The sequence below is a fragment of the Dendropsophus ebraccatus genome, chromosome 8 (genome assembly GCF_027789765.1).
Source record: "Dendropsophus ebraccatus isolate aDenEbr1 chromosome 8, aDenEbr1.pat, whole genome shotgun sequence".
NCBI classification, from domain to species: Eukaryota; Metazoa; Chordata; class Amphibia; order Anura; family Hylidae; genus Dendropsophus; species Dendropsophus ebraccatus.
Genome location: NC_091461.1, coordinates 56,407,279 through 56,414,977, shown reverse-complemented (window position 1 = coordinate 56,414,977; position 7,699 = coordinate 56,407,279). Strand labels below are relative to the sequence as shown.

At 44.9% G+C, this 7,699-nt stretch overlaps 1 protein-coding gene across 3 annotated transcripts in view; it reads left to right on the top strand.

The window, feature by feature from the left end:
- The first annotated feature begins 683 nt into the window (after positions 1-683).
- The window catches only part of CCAR1 (cell division cycle and apoptosis regulator 1), a 47,391-nt gene continuing 40,375 nt past the window's right edge, over positions 684-7,699 (top strand). For 2 of the 3 annotated variants that reach the window (XM_069980437.1, XM_069980435.1), the window contains exon 1: positions 684-789. The gene's annotated coding sequence lies outside the window, so the exon portion shown is untranslated. Of the gene's footprint in view, positions 844-7,699 lie in introns of all 3 variants that reach the window. The other variant, XM_069980436.1, reaches the window with a different exon arrangement.

Below are 7,699 nucleotides of genomic sequence, written 5' to 3'. Positions count from 1 at the left end.
CCAGGCACCCGGGGTGGAGAGGCATGGAGATCAAAGGCAACCGGCCTATAAGCTTCTCCCAGTTTCCCAGGACTGGATCGTTTTCCAGGCACCCGGGGTGGAGCGGCATGGAGATCAAGGGTAGCCGACGTATAAACTGAGTGCTGAGCAAACAAAGTGCTTTGCTTGTATTGTATATTTGCTACTTATAAATTACTCTGAACCTGCACAGCCATTCAGAGAGAACTAGACAGTAATGAGAAGCCTGTCAGTGTTTCGTGCTGCCTGAGGTTTGGGCAGGATAAAAATAGTGCCAGCTTCTTTTCACTCAGTTCTCAGTCAGCCTCGTTGTCTTGCAGCAAAAACAAAAGGGTATTGCCCTCCTTCTGGTGCTGGTGATCTGCTCGCGCATGCGCAGAGAAAGCTGCCAGCCTACACATGCCGCTTTTCCCTGCAACGTCTTCGGGCACCAGTGGTTGCCAGGGACACTACCACTTCTACAACTGTTACGGCGGGCTCACCAGAACTATACTATAGACACACCAACGGGTATGTGAATATAATGGCGACTCCGCGTAACGAGCGCAACCATTTTATAAAATGTTTGCGGAGTGACGCAGCCACGCACGCCTCCTACGTCACTTACCACATGCGCTCTTGTGTACGGAAAGACTACTGTACGATTGGTATCCACGGCGTGACGTCTTATGCGTGGAGTAGCTGGAAAGCTGGGCGCATGCGCAGTCGGGCTCTGCACGGCAGACCGGGCACAGATGCCATGGATTCGGTGACAGTGTGTAGCGGCTCGGGGTGAGTGTATGGCGGAGGCGGGCTCGGCGCTGGCTGCTACTTACCGCTCTATTGGTGAGCTCTGCACTGAGTTGTCGGCTGTAGGAGCCGGAGTGTGAGGGTGACATTGTGGGCTGCTTGCTGCTGCTACTTCTTGTGCTTATTAGGGCTGCTGCTAGTTTGTTGTGTGTTTGTCTGTAGCAGCCTGTGTCTGTAGATGGGAGGAGTAGTAGTAGTGACAGCCAGCCATCTCCATTCATCACCTCCTCATCAGCTTCTAGTTCCCTTCTATTAGGATTCTACACATTATATAATGATTATATATGTGCATATATTTATATGATATATATAGTGTGTATATATATATATATATATATCTATATCATGGACTCCCATACTGACAGGTGTCTCATACAGGACACTGCTCCATAGCTGACACCACTCACTGTCTGTAGAGAAGGTGTATGCTATAATATTACTGTATGTCCTCTCTTCCATCCTGTTTATCCTGTAGATGTATATATGAAGTGTATGTATATATGAAGGTCACACCTTTACATGGACACTGTCCTTGCAAACAAACTTTACATAAATCAATAGACGCAGCCAATGTCAGACACCCTTATATTATATCTTATCAGAGAAAAAAGCAGCTCTGCTCTTACCAGCCTCCACATACTAGCAGCTGTCAGATGGATTAGGTTACATGCTGCCCATAGAAGTCTATGATGCTTGATGTAAAGCCTTTGGAGGCTACGTATGATAATAATTCTATCTGCAGATTGGCTGTAGCTAATGCTGGAAGATGTTGTTGCTCTGATATATGTCTCACCCTGGACGAATCCTATTGTCATTAATAAGTGGTGTAGAGTGAATCTGTCAGAACGTTCAAGGTCAGCAACATTATCTCAACCTGATCGTTCCCCGCAGCTGCAGAAGTTATATGCCGCCTTAGGGAGTCCTGGAAACTATGGATACAGCCTATAATAATTTGCCTATGGATTTATCCATGTTTTCCTGACAGCCCTTGGGAGGCATCCAACTTCTGCAGCTGCAGGGAATCAAACTTCGAGTGTTTGGGTTCGGATAATGTTGCCAAACCTGAACATTTTGCCAGGGTCACTCAACACTATTACTAAGGCTTGTGCTCCGGAATTGCTGGGCCTGGGTGTATCTTCCTGCATCAGCTGCTACTGCAGGCCAAGCTGCAGATAGAACCGTCATGACCGTACCCTTTAAATGGCAGGTCCTCCGCACAGTGGACACCAGTGAAGCCCATTGACTTTCTTCAATGCAGATCTGATCCTAGCCTGTATAGAAATTTGTCATCCGTTCTGTCAGATACTAATGTCTGCCAGTCTTCATGAGTTCTGGCATGGTCTTCTCCCATTGAGGCTAATAGGTCCCCTGTAGTCACTTTGCCTCCCCTTTGTTGTGCTGCATTGTGTTTGTGAGTGACGTCCTCCATGATACTTTATGTCCTCGCTGCACACGTTGGCTAGACCTGTTCCACAGCATACTGGAGGCCACTGTGGGAGATAGATGGGAACAGAAAGCCCTTGTTGTCCATAACAACTAATCACAGCACTGCTCGAATGTCATAGTCTGCTCTTTAGAATAAAAGCTGTGCTATGACTGGTCGCTAAGGGATATAGATTTGTTCCATTGTGTATAGATGTATTGTAAACCTCCATCTTGTGGCAGTTCATACCACAACAAAATATATGGTACTTCTTATGTATATTTATGTAAGGCCTCATTCACATGTTCAGTCATTTTTATGGCCCGCAAAACCTCCCACTATTTCTACTCCGTGGTCTGTATAAAATTCATCCGTATTGCATCCGTTTTTGTAAAATGTGAATAGTTTGCATATATTCGATCCGTGTTTTTTTTTTATGGACGTCACAGATGTGACGTCCGTGAAAAACACTGATCCCATAGAATTCTATTGGCAATCCACACTAGAGCATGTCCTTTTATTTTACGGAACGGATTTCGGATCAAAATTACCATGGACTGTGTGAATAGCCCAATAGAAATCAATGTGCTCTAAGCTGAACCATGATTATGGATCCGGAAAAATGAACCACTTTACGTGTGAATAAGGCCTAAGGGCTGGTTCCATGAATCCATTCTTTATGGTAAATATATCATTACAAAAGGGTTAAAGTGAAACCCTATTAAAAATAAACAAATGGTTAAATACAGCTGTGAGCGTACTGGGTCCTTCTGCCACCAGTCCAGCAATGGGCATTTTTGCATGGGAATATAGTTTTATTGGTTTTCCCATGTTTCCAAAGGGGCAAAATGATGGGTTGTCTGAGAAGGTGGATGGACATGCCTTACTGCATCCCCCACTACAGAGGGACCCTGCTGGTGAGTGGCAAATTCAGAAATCATCTGTATCTCTATTTCTTCAATGTGATTTCTCTTGTTGATTATTTGAGTGGAAAGAAGAGGCGCAAGAGAAATCCCATTGAAGTAATAGGGCAGGCAGAATTTCGAGTGGAATCCGCCGTGTGTAATCCACTCGTAAATTCAGTCTCACTTACTCAGTGTGCAAGGGTCCTTACACACTCATCTTTCCTGACATGCGTAGTAAGAGCGGCTTCATACAAGTGTATTATAGACACGTTTACATCTGTATTCTCCCCACCATGGGTTTAGTGACTGAAAGCATCATAGATCTCTGCTATAATATGTACACAAAAATGCATCTATATTAGTGTCATGTGAAACCAGCCTAAGCACTGGGCAGGAGAAGATCTGCCACTTTTGTACAGCTGTTCCTACATCTGTATGTAACTTACTTGTGTGCAACCAATTTATCAAACAGTCACGCAGTGTTTAGTGAATTGGTTGTATGTAAGTACAGTATATGCTTAACTAGGTCTCTATTGGAGCATGAATTTCTCATTGACTTGCGCTTACGTTGAAGTCAGTGTGAAAAAAAAAAAAAAAAAAATTGTGACATTAAAAAAATGCATGTATGTAAATGATGCTAACCAGTCAAAGAATACTTGTACATGTAGGGCGCTCACATCTACATTCATTGGGATTTTTTAAAAGGGGTAGCAATACTCTCTTCAGGATTTTAGGGCTGTTGAGGATGCCACTACACAAATTTTGTAAAAAAAAAAAATAATAAAAAAAAATTATATTACTAAATATTTGTGATAGATGAATGGAATAATTTCTTTGATAGCTACATTGTCCTTTAGCCCAGTGATTTTCAACTAGTGTGCCGCAACACATGGTCGGGTGTGCCGCGGGGAAAGTTCCCCAAACTATGGTGCCCCTGTGAAACAGGAGAAAAAAATGGGGGAGAGAAACATGGGGATGGGGGAGAGAAACCGGAGAGAAGTTTGGTGGAGAGAAGCACAGGAGAGAAGCAGGGGGGAGAAGTATGGTGGAGAGAAGCACAGGAGAGAAGTAGGGGAAAAAGTATGGTGGAGAGAAGCACAGGAGAGAAGTAGGGGAAAAAGTATGGTGGAGAGAAGCACAGGAGAGAAGTAGGGGAAAAAGTATGGTGGAGAGAAGCACAGGAGAGAAGCAAGGGGAAGTATGGTGGAGAGAAGCACAGGAGAGAAGTAGGGGAAAAAGTATGGTGGAGAGAAGCACAGGGGGGGGAAGAAAACAGGCCCAGGTTTCACACTGAGTGAGTATAAATACATTTAGAATCTATATTATTAACTATATGTATAATATGTACTGTTTTAGTGTCATTTTGTGCCATTTTGGTTGGTGGTGTGCCCCGGGATTTTTTAAGTATAAAAAGTGTGCCGCGGCTCAAAAAAGGTTGAAAATCACTGCTTTAGCCTACTTACAGTTACAAATGATGAAAGTATATTAGTATTAGTACAACTATACAGCATATGCAATGTACCTGTCAGTGTGTTCTGTGTTGGTACTGTAAATTGGGCTCTTAGGACCTTGTGTTGTGTTTGCCTTATACCTGTGAACTCTAACCTGCATAGTGCAGATGCAGCCTCCATAAAAACTAGTTTCTACCAGTAACATAATGTCCACACCTCGCCGCACACACCTTGGTGCATGAGACCTTGGGCATTGTTCAAAGTCATCTGCCAGCCACTGCTTTCTGTTAGGAAATCGTGCCATGTAATTGGCATGTCTGCGGCGGAGAGAGAACACTGTGTCCAAAGCAGCGTACATCTCCTATGCTTTAGGGGAAACGCACACTAGATGGATTTTCTACAGGTTTTCTCAGCAGACATTTACATTGCAAATCTGCAGTTTATTAGTCTAGTATGTGTTTCCCTAAAGTAAACTTTCACTGTTTTATGTTTAATTGTTTTTTATTTTTTTTGCGGTATAGAATAGCGCAGTAGTTTGCACTATTCAGGCTAAATGGAAACATCTGTTACACGACATTCATGAGGATCACAATTTTACATTGTGACATTGCATGTAATAATTGTCATTGTGGTGTTGTGACTGAAGAAAATTTAAATCTAACAAAGTGACAAGAAGTTTCAAACAGATACTTGACGCGTACTTTGACCATGTAACTTAGATGATGTTGTGTATCCCTAGCTTCAATAGGCACTGTCATTTTAACAAACTTTTCATAGATTAATAGTACAAGGAAATATAGGGAACTTTATAATATATCTGGTTAGACAAAAATGCTTCTGTCTCCTGTAATCAGGCATCTTCCCTCTCCCCCTCCCTGCTATACTATCTTCCATTCTGAAATATCAGCTGTCTCCCCCTGTTATAAGCAAGCAACTCTATGGAGGGGAAGGGGGCGCTGTGATGGCTGCTATTGGGCACCAAAGAACATTCCTACTGTGAGACTGATGACTTTCCTCCACACCTGCTCTAATACCTATCTATGCACAAGAGTAAGGGTGGTATTACACAGGCCGATGGGGGCCCGATAATACCTGTAAACGAGCGCCAATCTGCTAGATCGGCGCTCGTTTACTGGGCCTATTACACGGCCCAATAATCGTTTACCGTTACCGATGTCCTTGCAGCCCTTGCTTAAAGGACAACTCCCGTGGGACCCCCCCCCCCCCCCCAAAAAAAAAACACAGACACACACAGACACCATACTCCCCATCCCTCCGGTGACGATCGCCACTCCATTCGCCCGCCGTCCGCCTCACCGTCACCGCCGTCCGCCGTCCAGCGATGTCTCTGACTTCCGGATCCTGGGGATGGAAAAGGCTGCCAGTGCGCTTGCGCACCGGCAGCCTTTTCATTGGCTGGAGCGCATCACATGGCTTCCAGCAACCTCAGCCAATCAGGGCTGAGCAAGCTGGAAGCCATGTGATGCGCTCCAGCCAATGAAAAGGCTGCTGGTGCGCATGTGCACCAGCAGCCTTTTCCGTCCCAATCACTCTCTATGAAGACGCCGAGGAGGAAGAAGACCCGGACCGCCCCCCGACTCTGACGTCGTCGTCACCAGATGCCGCCCGGGAGAAGAGGACCGTGACGATCGTAATAGGTAATGTATATATTCTTTAACTTCCGGGCGGGGGGGGGTCGGGGGTCCGAAAGTGGGGGAAGGGGGCCAGACCGGGTATTTAACCACATTACAAAGTTATATAACTTTGTAATGTGTGTTAAATAAGCTAAAAAAATTTTTCGTGGGAGTTGTCCTTTAAACCGTATACTTTACCTATCCATGGTCCAGGGCTGCTCCTGCGGTCTGCTTCTCCCCGGGTCCCACGCGCTCTAGCTTCACATAGGCCGCTCAGCCAATCACAGGCCGGGACCACCGCGGCCTGTGATTGGCTGAGCAGCCTGTCAGCTGACAAGCCGATCTGAAGCTAGAGCGCGTGGGACCTGGGGAGAAGCTGACCGCAGGAGCATCCATGGATCGTGGATAGGTAATGTATATCTTCAGTTTTGGCCGTGCACCGCTATTACACGTACAAATATAGGTTCTAACCTGCCGTGGAGGGTCGGACATGATTCCTGCATGACCCGTACGCATGCGCCGGCGTTCCGGAAATGTGGCGGACGCCATGAAAGCTCTCACCATATAAAAAAAAACCTCATTAGGTACATAGATAGCGCCCCCTGAGGAAGATACGAAACGTGCGTTGGGGTCCCTTGCGTTTACATGATGGGTAAGGTGCAATAGGAGCATAGTTGTTTATGGTATATATTATTGTGTAGTTGTGGGCGTATTGGACTGTGCATATAGGGTTTTTTATGTATTTTATATATTTTTCTGCTGAATAAAATATTTTTGGCTATGATCTGGGTGTTCTTTGGTATAATTCTTGTAGATAGATCGCCATAGTTATGTGTTTGGTGGACTAGACATAAAAAATAGGCACAGTCCTATATAGTTGTACTGTTTGTGTTGTCCACCGGAACTGTTGTATATAATAGGTTCTAACCTATATTAACGATCAGCTGATGATCGTTGTCATGGGCTGATCGTTGTATTTATTACAAGGCGCGATAAGGCCGATTATTGTTCCGTGTAATAGTACCCTAAGTAAGGACAGGCATGGGGGGAGAGTCCAATTTCTGGTCTGGTAGACAGATGTTGGGGGTCCATGCACTTTGGAAGCCTTGTTGCTTACTGGTTTGCCCCTTGCTGCATCAGTGTGAATGTCACTGTTCACTTTCTGGGCCTTTCTGTCACTATGGATACATAGGATTTAGCCCATGGATTACATTGTAAAGACCACAGGATTGCTGGAAACAATGCAGGTGTTAGGGATCAATAGACTCCTGTGGTTGTCTGTCCAGAAACAGACAGCTCACTATTTATGTGTGTGTATATGGAGATTCTGGAACTGATCTGATCGCGTATATTCTGTGCACTTCCATAATCTGAGCCGTGTTTTATGCTGGGACTTGGCTGACCGGCTTGTGTTGCATGTTTTCCCCATAGTGTATTACCCCTATGCAAAAAAAGAAGAAAGTTGTAGGAAGGAGGGGT